Source organism: Bombina bombina, chromosome 6, assembly GCF_027579735.1.
Source record: "Bombina bombina isolate aBomBom1 chromosome 6, aBomBom1.pri, whole genome shotgun sequence".
Taxonomy (NCBI): domain Eukaryota; kingdom Metazoa; phylum Chordata; class Amphibia; order Anura; family Bombinatoridae; genus Bombina; species Bombina bombina.
In genome coordinates this window covers 508,993,657-509,009,342 of record NC_069504.1, presented here as the reverse complement: position 1 = coordinate 509,009,342, position 15,686 = coordinate 508,993,657, and the positions used below count along the sequence as shown (strand labels likewise).

The 15,686-nt window shown below is 41.4% G+C and overlaps 1 protein-coding gene across 1 annotated transcript in view; it reads right to left on the bottom strand.

The window, feature by feature from the left end:
- LOC128663195 (long-chain fatty acid transport protein 2) overlaps positions 1-15,686 on the bottom strand; it is a 215,405-nt gene that overhangs the window by 129,835 nt on the left and 69,884 nt on the right. The window lies entirely within an intron of this gene.

Sequence of the window (15,686 nt, the reverse complement as noted above, 5' to 3'; positions counted from 1 at the left end):
TGTAAACTCGAGAAATGTGAGTTCCATCAGACTCAAGTAACCTTCCTAGGTTATGTTATCTCCGTTGCAGGGTTCTCCATGGATCCTGACAAGTTATCTGCAGTTCTGCAGTGGCCTCGCCCAGTTGGTCTTCAGTCTATTCAACGTTTTTTGGGGTTTGCCAATTACTATAGAAAGTTTATTAAAAACTTTTATTCCTTGGTTAAACCTATCACAGACATGACCTGTAAAGAGAATGATCCACTCCATTGGTCACCTACTGCCATTAAGGCCTTTGATAGTCTTAAGACTGCCTTTGCTGCCGCTCCAGTTCTGGCTCATCCTAACCCTGTCCTGCCTTTCGTTCTTGAGGTCGATGCGTCTGAGACTGGAGTAGGTGCCCTCTTGTCTCAACGTCCTACGCCTGATGGTTCCTTGCATCCGTGTGGTTTCCAGCGGAGTGCAATTATGAAATTGGCGACAGGGAATTACTGGCCAGAATTTTGGCACTCAAGGAATGGAGGCATCTTCTCGAGGTTACTAGTGTGCCAGTGCTCATTCTTACTGACCACAAGAATTCAACTTATCTATCTGAAGCAAAACGTTTGTCGCCCCAACAGGCCAGATGGGCACTATTTTTGTCTCGGTTTAATTATATGGTCTCCTACCTGCCTGGTAGTAAGAATGTTAGGGCTGATGCCCTCTCTCGACAATTTTCGCCTCTGTTCAAGGAGGAGTCTGTACCTACTCCTGTTATACCTCCTGACCATATTTTGGCTACCATACATACTAATTTGACTTCTCCCTTGGGGGAGGAGATCCTGGCTGCACAAACCAATGCACCTCCTGAGAAACCTAGTGGTAAGTGTTTTGTTCCTGAGAATCTTCTAACTAAACTTTTGCACACTTACCACTATCCTAAAGCCGCAGTTCACCAAGGCAAAAACCAAATGATTTGGTCTGTCACTCGACAATTCTGGTGGTCAGGTCTTCGTTCTGATGTTGCTGCGTATTTTACCTCCTGCTCAGTTTGTGCACAGAATAAGACTCCTCGACGTCTTCCTGTGGGTCTTCTTCAACCTATTGCTAATGGTGAGCATCCTTGGACACATCTTTCCATGGACTTCATTGTCAAGCTCCCTGTTTCCAATGGCAATACTGTTATCCTTATGGTGGTTGACCGTTTTTCTAAAATGTCACATTGCATTCCCTTGATAAAGCTGCCTACCGCTCAGGAGCTTGCTTCAATTTTTGCCCGGGAGGTCTTCCGTTTACATGGGTTACCCAAGGAGATAGTGTCCAACCGGGGTAGCCAGTTTGTCTCCAGATTTTGGCGTTCCTTTTGTGCTCAAATGGGGATCCAGCTTTCCTTCTCCTCTGCATATCACCCTCAATCCAATGGGGCTGCAGAACAGTCTAATCAAGCTCTGGAACAGTTCCTCCGTTGCTATATCTCAGATCACCACAATAATTGGTCTGAACTGTTACCTTGGGCAGAGTTTGCTCGTAATAGTGCTATTAATGCTTCCTCCAAGTTATCCCCATTCACGGCGAATTATGGGTTTCAACCATCCTTGTTGTCCGATTCATTCATGTCTCAGGGTATTTCGGCTTTTGAGGAGCATCTCCGGCAACTCCGTTCCACGTGGGTGCAGATTCAGGATTGCCTTCATCTTTCTATGCAGCGCCAAAAGTTCCGGGCTGATCGTAGGCGTCTGCCCGCACCTTCATACCAGGTTGGTGAGAGAGTTTGGCTGTCCTACCGCAACTTGAACCTTTGTGTGCCTTCCAATAAATTGGCTCCCTGTTATGTTGGTCCTTTTTGAATACTCCGATTGGTTAATCCTGTGGCCTACGCTCTTGACCTTCCTCCTGCTATGCGCATCTCCAATATTTTTCATGTCTCCCTCTTGAAACCATTGGTTTGTAATCGGTTTACCACTGTGTTGCCTCGTCACCGTCTTATCTTTGTTGACAACCATGAGGAGTATGAAGTCAGCAGCATTATTGACTCTCGTATGTCCAGGGGCCGTGTACAGTTTTTGGTTCACTGGAGGAGCTACGGTCCGGAGGAGCGTTCTTGGGTTCCCTCCTCTGATGTTCATGCTCCTGCCCTCCTCTGTGCCTTCCATGCCCGTTTCCCCAATAAGCCTTTTGTCCTCCCGCAGGGGAGGGGTCGTTGAGGGGAGGGTACTGTCAGGGTTTTTTCCCTGTTGTGTTTGCCATGTGCTGCTGGCAGCCATTTTACTCACCTCTCTTCCTGACTGTGGTGCATTGTGGGGGATGCTGCTCATTTCCTGCACTTCCTTTTATGGCCAGACTGGTTTACATCATCCATGTGAGACAGGATGCAGTCTCAGAATTGTGATGTCATCACTTATTATTTAAAGGGCCTCTGTTCCGTATGCTTTGCCTTTGCGTTATCTCAGACCTGTTTGTGAGAGTTCCTGTGTATTACCTGGCTGCCTAACGTCTTTCCTGGTTCCTGATTCCTGGCATGTTCCTGACTCTGCTGTTTTCCTTGTTCCTGATTCCGGCTTGTCTGACTATTCGCTTTGGCTCCTGACTCGGCTCATCTGATTACCAGCTCTGGTTTTTACTCCTGGCTTATTATTTGACTTGTGGACTTTTTATTATTTTTTGCTATTAATAAAGGTGTGATTATTTTTGCACTTCTCGTCTCAGTCTGATTCCTGGCACCCTGACAGGGGGATGCAACAAATATGTACTATGAAAGTGATCAACTTATCAGATATTAAACTCATTAAACCAGAGAAAGAGGTTTTAAGTTATGGCTTGGGGTTTGAACCCAGTTCTAAGTTTGATCTCTTCCAGACTATAGTAGATTTGAACAAAATGGTCAGGGATCTGACTTTGAGAAAGTTTTTCTGGAATAAGGATGAGTTTCCTGCCCCCATTGATACAGTCAACAGTGGCTTGCAAGACCAGATCATGATGGATCTCCCTAATATATATGATTTTAAAGAATCCTGTAATTACCTTATATTACATGATCTCGGATTGCAAACCACAAATGGCATACTTACTCTAAAATCCTCCCATGGTGGATTTAAGCCCAAATCAATATTCTATCCGACCAATAAAAGAAGTCAATTTATTGAGGCTTTCTACCATAGGGTTGAGTAGGACTTGTTAGAGTTGTCATCTAACTGTAGGAAAGTATTTTCTAAACTGAGTCCTGAACAGAATAAGGCTGTAGAAAATCTCAGAAATAATGAAAACATTGTCATTAAGCAGTCAGATAAAGGTGGTAATTTAGTGATCATAAAAAAATAGATTATGTTAACGAAGCTAAACAACATGTGTGTGATCCTAAGTATCTTATTAAGAAACCCGACTGAATTATTTAAGCATCAACTGTTGTCCCTTCTTGACGATGGATTACAAGATGGCATTTTAGACCCTAATACTGTCGATTTTATGTTTGTCTCCAACCCTGTAACTCCGATCTTCCACCACCTCCCCAAGGTGCATATATCCCTTTAGGAGGTGAGAGGAAGACCTATAGTGTCAGGGATTGGTTCCCTTTTTGAAAATATGTCCTGCTGGACTGAGTCCCTTTTGCTACCTTTAGTTTTTTAACTCCCATCATACTTAAAGGATACTAAACACATTTTAAATAGTCTTAGACAAGTTGTCTGGAAAGAAGGATATACATGGTTTACGGTGGACGTAGTGGGATTATATTCAGCCATTCCCCACAATTTCAGTTTAGAGGCTATCAGGTATGCTCTTGATCAATTCAGTAATTATGACACAAAATTAAAGGATTATGTTTTAAGAGTTTTGGATTTTCTACTTACTCACAATTTTTTCAAATTTGAAGGTGATTTCTACCTCCAAAAGCATGGGACCGCAATGGGGGCTAAATTTGCCCCAGCCTACGCCAACTTCTTTATGGGTTGGTGGGAGGTGTCCCATGTCTTTGGAGGTGGCAATCCCTTCTATGAATGCATTAAGGTGTATAAAAGGTACATCGATGATCTCCTGTTCATCCATTAACTCTATTTTTGGTATGTGAATATTTACATAGAGCAAATGATTTCTACATTTAGTCCTACATTTGTTGTACTATTATCCAATGTCTTACTTCTAATGTTTTGTTAATTGCCATGTGATGCTCAATCCTTATCAATACTTGCTATTATTCTAAAATGTATAGCTGTCTTATGCCACAGTTTTAACCCCCTCCAAATTTTATTGTCTGTTTACTTAACATCTCACCCTGACCAGACCAGAATCTAACTTTCCAATTGGCCTTTCCAATTGTCTTTGATTAGCAATCAACTAAATTTAGTGGACTCAGCTGACTGCCCTGCCTGCATATATTTTACACTAGTTTGGGCTGTGCATTGCACTGGCCTGTGCATTGCTATAACAACATATGTTCACATTTTTAAAGTGAACATTTTATAAGTGAGGCATTAACATTAGAATTATACAAGAATTGGACAAGGGGCAAGACACAAGGCAAGTACTTCTGTAATATTATGTTTCATATACCTTTTTGTTTTCTTATGCAATTTCTAATGTAATTCTGTGTCTTATGTGTTTAACTGGTTCCCAATTTTGTAAAAATGCTCAATATATTCATATTCCTTTTTGCTACCTCTTGTCTCTATAACAAACTACATTATTCAATTACTCCTTCTCCCTCTCCACCTGCACTGTTCATTAGCCCATCTCTCTTTAACTCACCTTACTTTTGTAATCATGAACTTTACCTATTCCTAAACACTCTCTCTCCCCCCTGCAGCTCATCTCAAAAGCAGTCTCACTACTGCAAATCTGTATCTCATCTCATGTCACTCTCCCTCTTGCTTTTACTTACTGCTGGTGACATCTCCCCTAATCCTGGTCCACAACTACTACCAAGCCGTGCACATCCATGTGTACCATCCCATAGACTCAGAAAACAAAACTCGGCAAACCTTACTCACATTCCTCTTGCATCAAAAGCCACTACCCCTTTCACTTGCGCACTCTGGAACTCTTGCTCTGTTTGCAACAAGCTCACTTCTATACATGACCTCTTTATCTCCCGCTCCCTCAACCTTCTGGCCCTAACAGAAACCTGGCTCTCTCCCCTAGACACAGCATCCACTGCTGCTCTGTCACATGGTGGTCTCCACTTCAGCCACACTCCTAGGTCTGGTAATAGACAAGGAGGTGGTGTAGGTATTTTACTTTCCTCTCGTTGCACCTTTCAACAAATACATCCCATCTCTTCCCTCACATTTCCCTCATTCAAAACCCAGTTTGCAGTCATATACCGACCCCCTGGCTCCTTAACTCAATTTCTAGATCACTTGGCTGCCTGGCTACCTTATTTCCTTTCCTCAGACAGCCCTGCCCTCATTCTTAGTGATGACAACATCCCCCTTGACAATCCTACTGCCTCATCTGCAAAACAACTTCTGCAACTCACTTCCTCTTTTGGTCTGTCACAATGGACTGATTCTCCCACTCAAAAAGACGGTCACTCTCTTGACCTGATCTTTAGCTATCGATGCACTCTCTCAAACTTCACTAACTCCCCCTTTCCTCTTTCTGACCACAATCTCCTTACTTGCAACATATCATCCCTTCCTACAATTCTCCCTCCTACTCCTCACACCAAACTTCACAGAAGCATTATGTCTTTAGATCAGCAACAGCTTGCTAATTCCGTCAAACCGCTCCTCTCATCCTTCTCCTCCTTTTCCTGTCCTGAACAATCTATCTGCCACTATAATTCCATCCTTGTATCCGTCCTTGACAATCTCGCCCCTCTTACCATTGCTCGGAAATCACACACTCATCCTCAGCCCTGGCATTCTCCTCTGACACGGTACCTACGCAAATGTTCCCGTACTGCTGAATGGCACTGGAGAAAATCTCGGAGTTCAGTTGATTTTCTTCATTACAAATTCATCTTGAACTCCTACTATTCTGCCCTTAATCTCCATAAGCAACACTACTTCTCTACTCTTATCTCTAATCTTTCTTCTAACCCAAAACGTCTGTTCTCCACTTTCAATACTCACCTCCGCCCTCCCCCACCTCCTAATACAACTTCTCTGTCAGCTCAAGACTTTACCAGCCATTTCAATAACAAAATTGACTCCATCAGAAATGAAATCAACTCTCAATATAATTCCATTCTCTCCCCCCCTTAAATGCTCTCACTCAACCACAACCCACATAACCTGAAACTTAGCTCATTCTCCCCTGTTACTGAGGAAGAAGTTTTGGCACTTATACTGCGCTCTCACCTCACTACCTGTCCTCTTGACCCTATCCCCTCACAGCTACTTCCTCTCTGCTACCCTTACCCCTATACTAACATACATTTTCAACCTCTCCCTCAGCACCGGTATATTTCCCTCATCACTGAAACATGCACTGGTCACACATATCCTCAAAAAACCTTCCCTTGATCCTACCTCCCCATCCAACTACCACCCTATTTCACTCCTCCCTCTTGCCTCAAAGCTTCTCGAAAAACTAGTATATGCACACCTATTCCATTTCCTTATGTTAAACTCCCTTCTTGACCCACTGCAATCTGGATTCCGTCCCCATCACTCCACAGAGACAGCTATTGTTAAGGTTACCATTGACCTATCTACAGCAAAATCAAAAGGCCACTTCTCTCTGCTTATCCTCCTTGATCTGTCCGCAGCCTTTGGTACTGTTGACCACCCTCTTTTGCTCCAAACCCTCCAATCCTTCGGCATCTCTGACACAGCCCTTTCGTGGCTCTCTTCCTACCTGTCAAACCATACCTTTAGTGTAGCCTTCTCTGGGGCCTCCTCTGCCCCGTCACCACTTTCTGTTGGAGTACCGCAAGGCTCTGTCCTCGGTCCCCTTCTCTTCTCAATCTACACATCATCACTAGGTTCCCTAATAAAGTACCACGGTTTCCAATATCATTTGTATGCCGACGACACCCAAATCTACTTCTCTGCACCAGACCTATCTCCTTCCTTGCTAACCCGTGTCACTAACTATCTTTCTCACATCTCTTCCTGGATGTCCTCTCACTACCTCAAGCTAAATCTCTCCAAAACTGAGCTCCTCATTTTCCCCCTTCTTCAAAAATCTCCACCCCCAATTTCTCTATAACTGTCGATAACTCCATCATTACAAAATGTATGGAGAAGCGCTAAAAGAAGCTAAAGGTGCAGCAGTAAAACACAAAGATAGATATGTAACTGGCTATGCCAAAAGATTTAATCGAACAATTAAATAGAATACATAAATGTAAAGATAGAATACATAAATGTAAAGATATTAAAATCGGACATCTCCGATATAATAAAAACACAGAGGTATATAAAAGCACAAAACCTAGATAAATGCTGTTGCCAATATAGTAAATTCAGTCTCTGAAATCTGTATAAATGCAGGGGCCCCTCGAACATATAAAGTCTCACCAAATAAGGATCAATATCTAGGTAAGATTAATATGTGTTACCTTCTTCTCATAGATGGTCTCAAATTCAATCGGTATGTCCGATAACACCTCAGTGAGGCGTGTGTGTATCCCGTGACGTCACCAGCCAGGGGCGTTGTCTCCAAATTGAGATCCTATTGGTCAGGATCGCTGAACACAAAGTATAGCGGCCGCTATAATATTGATCGATAGAATTAAAAGAATCCCCGCTCTTAGTGCAAATAAGCACGCAGGGTTAAACTTGTAGCTCTCAATTTGGAGACAATATTATAGCGGCCGCTATACTTTGTGTTCAGCGATCCTGACCAATAGGATCTCAATTTGGAGACAACGCCCCTGGCTGGTGACGTCACGGGATACACACACGCCTCACGGAGGTGTTATCGGACATACCGATTGAATTTGAGACCATCTATGAGAAGAAGGTAACACGTATTAATCTTACCTAGATATTGCAGGGGCCCCTGCATTTATACAGATTTCAGAGACTGAATTTACTATATTGGCAACAGCATTTATCTAGGTTTTGTGCTTTTATATACCTCTGTGTTTTTATTATATCGGAGACGTCCGATTTTAATATCTTTACATTTATGTATTCTATCTTTACATTTATGTATTCTATTTAATTGTTCGATTGTTCTTTTGGCATAGCCAGTTATATATCTATCTTTGTGTTTTACTGCTGCACCTTTAGCTTCTTTTAGCGCTTCTCCATACATTTTGTTCTTTGACACTATCCTTTTTTCCCTATATGCTAGGGACTATAGGGTTGGAGTAGTTTGGTGCTCTCTTGCGCACACTTTTTTGTACATTAACACTTTAACTCCATCATTACCCCTACCCCGCATGCCGATGTCTCCGGTCACATTTGACTCAGATCTTTCGTTCACTCCTCACATTCAGTCCTTGGCTAAAGCCTGCCGCTTCCACCTTAAAAATATCTCTAAAATTAGACACTTCCTTACACAAGACACAACTAAGATTTTAATCCACTCTCTCATTCTTTTCCGACTCGATTACTGCAACTCTGTCCTCTCTGGTCTCCCCACCTGCCGCCTAGCTCCTTTACAATCCATAATGAATGCCTCTGCCAGACTCATCTTCCTTACACGTCGCTCTTCATCTGCTGCTCCTCTCTGCCAATCCCTTCACTGGCTTCCTCTTGATTCTAGGATCAAACACAAAATTCTCACTCTGACATACAAAGCCCTCAACTGCACTGCTCCCCCACTATATCTCAGACCTTGTCTCCAGATACTCTCCCTCCCGTCCCCTTCGCTCTGCTCATGACCTCCTACTCTCCTCCTTTCTGGTTACCTCATCGCACTCCCATTTACAGGACTTCTCCAGACAGGCTCCCATCTTGTGGAACTCTCTGCCTCACCCTACAATACTCTCCCCTAGTTTTGAAAGCTTCAAGCGCTCAATAAAGACTCTACTGTTCAGGGATGCATACAACCTATGCTAACCTTACTTTATACCAGTTTCACTCCTCCATTGCAATCCCCTGAACCCCCTTAGCATGTAAGTTTAAGAGTCCAGCTGTTTGTAGATCACCTTCTTAAGAGCTGACTACAACAGTGCAACTCTTGGCAGGGCCCTCTACCCATTTGATCCCTATAATTGTTTTGTTGTACTTCCCCTTGTTTATAGCGCTGCAGAATTTGTTGGCGCTCTACAAATAACGATAATAATAATAATAATCCTGTTCATTTGGACAGGGGATCGGAATGATATTCCTAATTTTGTCAACTATCTAAATTCCAGTCATGTCAATTTATCATTTACGTACTCTTCTGACCCTGTTACCATACCATACTTGGATGTGAATTTGATTGCAAATCATGATATCTGTATGATCCATACTACTCTCTACCGTAAGCCAATAGCCTCCAATTCTATTCTACATGCTCGGAGTTGGCACACTGGGTTTGGAGTGGCCAAAGGCCAATTTATCTGCATTAAGTGGAATTGCACAAATGAGAGGGATTGCGCTAAAGAAAGAGAAACTCTAATTTCCCAGTTGCTTGAGAGGGGCTACTCCGAGTAGACAGTTAGAAGAGCATACTTGGAGGTCACCAGATTAGATAGAGAGTCTATGCTAAATGATACTAAGGTCCCTGAAAACAAAAAGGGAAATAATTTTGATCAATCTACGGTATTCATAAACACTTATAGTCCTCAGTGTACACAGATTTGTGACATAATCAATAAACATTTGCCAATACCCACTGCTGAGGATAGTCTTAAAGATTTTGCCTCAACAGGTTGCAAGTTTGTTGCCAAGAGGGGTTGTACTTTGGGCAATATATTATCACTAAGTCAGTTAAGGCCCTCAGGATCAAATATGAGTAGTTGGCTTAGTGTTAAAGGACATTACAAATGTCACTTTAGAAAGCTTGTGGTTTCTTTGAGATAACCAGAACCTTTTAATCAAAAACTACACAGAAGGTCTATGACTTATCTAGCTGCACAAACTGCCGTACCACCTTTGTGGTATACCTGGTTGAGTGCACCCAATGTGATAAACAATACATTGGATGCACCTCCAGGGAAGCATGCAGCAGAATTAGGGAACATCTCAAAAAACATAGAGAATGGATTGGAATGTTCTGACTTGGTCAGACACTTTATCTATGTACATAAACAAGATTTGACTAGTTTTAAATGGCAGGTTATAGAGCAGGTACGTCCTCCTGTGAGAGGAAGCGATAGAACAGATAGGCTTTTTCACCAAGAAGCCTTCTGGAAAACCCTATGGCTTCAATATATCAGGAGACATCATACATTTTTGGTCCAATAAGAATTAGTCATGCTTTATATATAATAAGGGTGCATATATATTCTTAATATAGTGATTTAAGCTTTTCTGCTGGATCTCCCCCTATTGTTAAAAATGTAATAAAAGTTATTCATCTCCTTTTCTTCCCTAATTCCCTAATAAGGGGCAGTGATTTTATTGTTCCTCTTAGGGCTGCACGATTAATTGTGGATGCGGTTTTAAACCGCGATTAATCGCTGCCCGGAACTTCCTCCTCCTGACTGACTGCACATGTAGTTTAGTCAGCAGGAGTCTGCAGCACGGCAGTGAGACTGGAGTGGCAGCGAAAATCGCAATTAAATCGCAATTGCCCATATCGCCCAGCCCTAGTTCCTCTCTTTCATAAGGAATAGCACTGTGTTAGCAGTGATATGCTTCTTTCAGATGTAGAAGAAATAATAATACTACATAGTGCAGATATATATTCATTTTTTATAATGAGTTTGCATTTAATTAATTTTTACCCTAATAAGGCTTAGGTGGCTTAGATATGTGCACCCTGCTAATTAATGTAGTATTAATGCATTCCTCCTACCCTATGAACTGTTGATAACATACATTTACATGTTTTCATGCCAAATATGTCCAATAATATATGTTCTTACAACATTAAGGGGGTCAACACGTGATGTTTTGTATATACGGCTATTCCATAACATATGTATGTTTGCTCTCTTTAAATATGTCCACTGAGCCCTCTTAGTGTTTCTAAGTGAGATTCAATGTCTGTACATTTAAAAAGACATGGCTTTGTTTCAATTAATAATTATTAAAGCTATATAAGTCTAGCCATTCATTATGGCCATATGTCTATGATTAAGGCACAGGTTTGCCGAAACGCGTAAGGCAAGTGACGCGTAAGACAATTGACAAGTCATGTTGCTGTGTTTCGAACTTGGATTTTAATACCTTTTTTACCGTAATGGTTTATGTGACCGAATAAAGTTGGTTTTAACTTTTGCTTTGTGCCTGGAGGTTTGTTGGTTTCTTGACTGTTAAAGCATAAATTATGTTTTTTGTAGAAAAGGATATTCAGCTGGTCTGCATTTAAAATTAGATCCATAACACCTGTGTCTATTGGTAGATTTCATATGAATGGAATGGTTGCCACCACTGTACCTAATGACAGACTTCCTCAAAAAAGAATGGGAGGATAAATTAAATTTTGACATAAACTCTGCCATCAAGGGTTTAATTTTCATAATCCTCTTTGTTACAGCATGTAACATCAAAATCCTGCAAAGTGTTTCAACAGAATTGTGTCTGCTTTAAATGCATAAAAAATTCTAATTTCATTGTTGTTATAACAAAACCCTAAGTAGTGGGTTATACTTAATATAAATGATTGCAATATGTATTATTCATCATTTTAAAAGGATTTTACCTTGTATTTCTTTAAAACTACATTTGTACAGTGTACATTACTTCCTGACACAGCCCTACAAGGGGGATTGGGCCTCTACAGGCATATCTAGCTTGGTGTCATACATTTTCTAGAGTAATATGAGCTAATGTACTGTTGAGTAAATACTAGAGAAACAGGAAGTCTGTTTGTCCATGCTCAGAAGAGGACAGAATGCAACTTAAGTTACCATTTCCTATAAAAACAAGTAAGTTGCTTGCTGTTTTTACACAATCTGTTTCTTAGTATGTTTACTTTAATTGAGAATATTTGTTTTTACTAAATGAGTACTTTTTCATATCCTGTTATTCATTAAATCCACCTGTATTATAGCTAATCAAATGGGAGACATCTGTCCAAAATTATGTTGAGAGTGTTTCTGTTTGAAGTATTCCCAACATCTCAGGCTCTGATCTGTTTGTTAAAAGAAAAAAATATTTCCAATAATGCAGCTTATCAAGCAGGTGATAGTCAGCAAGTGCATGTAGGTCTGTAGGTGAAAAATGTCATCTCTCTTTCTTATATTGCAATGGTCTCAGAGGTAGTGATGTCGCGAATAGTTCGCTGGCAAATAGTTCCCGGCGAACATAGCATGTCCGCTTTCGCCGCGGCGGGCGAACATATGCGATGTTCAATCCGCCCCCTATTCGTCATCATTGAGTAAACTTTGACCCTCTACCTCACAGTCAGCAGACACATTACAGCCAATCAGCGGCAGACACTCCCTCCCAGACCCTCCCACCTCCTGGACAGCATCCATTTTAGATTCATTTGGAAGCTGCATTCTTAGTGAGAGGAGGGACAGTGTAGCTGCTGCTGATTTAATAGGGAAATTGATAGCTAGGCTAGTGTATTCAGTGTCCAATACAGTCCTGAAGGACTCATCTGATCTCTGCTGTAAGGACAGCACCCCAAAAAGCCCTTTTTAGGGCTAGAACATCAGTCTGTTTTTTTTTTCCTGTGTAATCTAATTGCAGTTGCCTGCCTGCCAAGCCACTTGCCCAGTGCCACCACTCATATCTGGTGTAACAGTAGTGTACATTATAAAAAAAAAAAAACTTTTTTGACTGTGAAACATCAGTCTGCTAGTGTAATCTAATTGCAGTTGCCTGCCTGCCTGCCAGCGTGTGTGCCAGGCCCACTTGCCCAGTGCCACCACTCATATCTGGTGTAACAGTAGTGTAAATTTAAAAAAAAAAAAAACTTTTTTGACTGTGAAACATCAGTCTGTTAGTGTAATCTAATTGCAGTTGCCTGCCTGCCAGCGTGTGTGCCAGGCCCACTTGCCCAGTGCCACCACTCATATCTGGTGTAACAGTAGTGTAAATTTAAAAAAAAAAACTTTTTTGACTGTGAAACATCAGTCTGCTAGTGTAATCTAATTGCAGTTGCCTGCCTGCCTGCCAGCATGTGTGCCAGGCCCACTTGCCCAGTGCCACCACTCATATCTGGTGTAACAGTAGTGTAAATTTAAAAAAAAAAAAACTTTTTTGACTGTGAAACATCAGTCTGCTAGTGTAATCTAATTTCAGTTGCCTGCCTGCCTGCCAGCATGTGTGCCAGGCTCACAGCATATACTGTGCCCACTTGCCCAGTGCCACCACTCATATCTGGTGTAACAGTAGTGTAAATTTAAAAAAAAAAAACTTTTTTGACTGTGAAACATCAGTCTGCTAGTGTAATCTAATTGCAGTTGCCTGCCTGCCAGCGTGTGTGCCAGGCTCACAGTGTATACTGTGCCCACTTGCCCAGTGCCACCACTCATATCTTGTTTAATAGTAGTGTAAGTGTACATTTAAAAAAATAAAAACTTTTTGGACTGTGAAACATCAGTCTGCTTTTTTGTGTCAGGCTCACAGCGTATACTGTGCCCACTTGCCCAGTGCCACCACTCATATTTTGTTTAATAGTAGTGTAAGTGTACATTAAAAAAAAAAACTTTTTGGACTGTGAAACATCAGTCTGCTTTTTTGTGTCAGGCTCACAGCGTATACTGTGCCCACTTGCCCAGTGCCACCACTCATATCTTGTTTAACAGTAGTGTAAGTTTACATTTAAAAAAAAAAATAACTTTTTGGACTGTGAAACATCAGTCTGCTTTTTTGTGTCAGGCTCACAGCGTATACTGTGCCCACTTGCCCAGTGCCACCACTCATATATTGTTTAATAGTAGTGTAAGTGCACATTTAAAAAAAAAAAAAAGTTTTTGGACTGTGAAACATCAGTCTGCTTTTTTGTGTCAGGCTCACAGCGTATACTGTGCCCACTTGCCCAGTGCCACCACTCATATCTTGTTTAATAGTAGTGTAAGTGTACATTAAAAAAAAAAAAAAGGTTTTGGACTGTGAAACATCAGTCTGCTTTTTTGTGTCAGGCTCACAGCGTATACTGTGCCCACTTGCCCAGTGCCACCACTCATATCTTGTTTAATAGTAGTGTAAGTGTACATTTAAAAAAATAAAAACTTTTTGGACTGTGAAACATCAGTCTGCTTTTTTGTGTCAGGCTCACAGCGTATACTGTGCCCACTTGCCCAGTGCCACCACTCATATCTTGTTTAATAGTAGTGTAAGTGTACATTTAAAAAAAAAATGACAGGCAGAGACAGGCCACCCCGCAGGTGCCGTCGTGGTCGTGGTGCTGTGATTCCCTTTGGCCCTAGAATAATGCTCAGTGTTCAGAGGCCACGTACCATGAACTCGAAAAGTTCTGAGGACATAGTTGACTTTTTAACACAGGACACCCAATCTTCTATAGCTTCCGCTCTGAACCTTGACGCACCATCCTCCTCCAGCTTATCTTCGGGCAGCACTTCTCAGGTTACCACTCGCCCGCCTGCCGCCACCACCAACACTAGCACCACAGACGCTTCACTTGATCTTTCAGAGGAGTTATTTACACATCAGTTGGAAGAAATGAGTGATGCGCAACCATTATTGCCAGAGGATGTAGATAACAGGGATATGTCTCAGTCATTACACACATGGACGTACGGTGTGATGATGATGATGTTGTACCCGCTGCGGGAGTTTGGTATGTCACTGTGAAGCGGGCGTAACCCTTACACTACCTGATCGATACAACATCATACCTGATGTTTTAAAGCACGTTATTCCAAACAATTTAGGAATGTTAGGTGATTTATGCCCTTTATGGATTAAAACCAGACTCTGCATCAACTATGTAATTTTCCATGGGAGTTTTGCCAGGGATCCCCCTCCGGCACGCCACAGTCCAGGTGTTAGTCCCCTTGAAACAACTTTGCCATCACTATTGTGGCCAGAAAGAGTCCCTGTGGGTTTTAAAATTCGCCTGCCCATTGAAGTCAATGGGGGTTCTCCCGGTTTGCCAACTTTTGCGGGAGTTTGCGTTCGCAGTTCGCGAACCCAAATTTTTAGGTTCGCGACATCACTACTCAGAGGCACTTGAGATCAGTTCAGACTGACATACTGTTAAAATAGTATCCCAATGACAGATTCTCTGTCAAAGTTTTAGTTCTATTATCTCTCAGGCTTAATGGGCCATTATAGTGTTGAAAAGTTGAAACATTACAAGTTGACAGTATTTTAATATATATATATATATATATATACATACACAGTATATTTACATACAGTATATATAGATAGATACATGTACACACACACATATATATATATATATATATATATATATATATATATATATATATATATATAGTTCCTTAAAGGGAAAGCACAATCTCACCACTCCATAAATGCCACGGTGCTCTGCTATAAATCATCCAAAACTTCCACAGAATGCAGGCACTCACTGGTCTTGGTAAAATATAACAATTTTATTTAAGTATCGTTAAAATGACATAACGTTTCGGCACCAATTTGTGCCTTTGTCAAATGTCAGCATGAGAACATAAGAATATGCAGCACACTTAAAACCAATATATATATATATCGCACTGTAATTATCTATCCTCAATGTTAACAATGTTAAATATACAAATAAAACTAAATTTGTATTTGTCTGCTGTTGCAGGGTGGTCC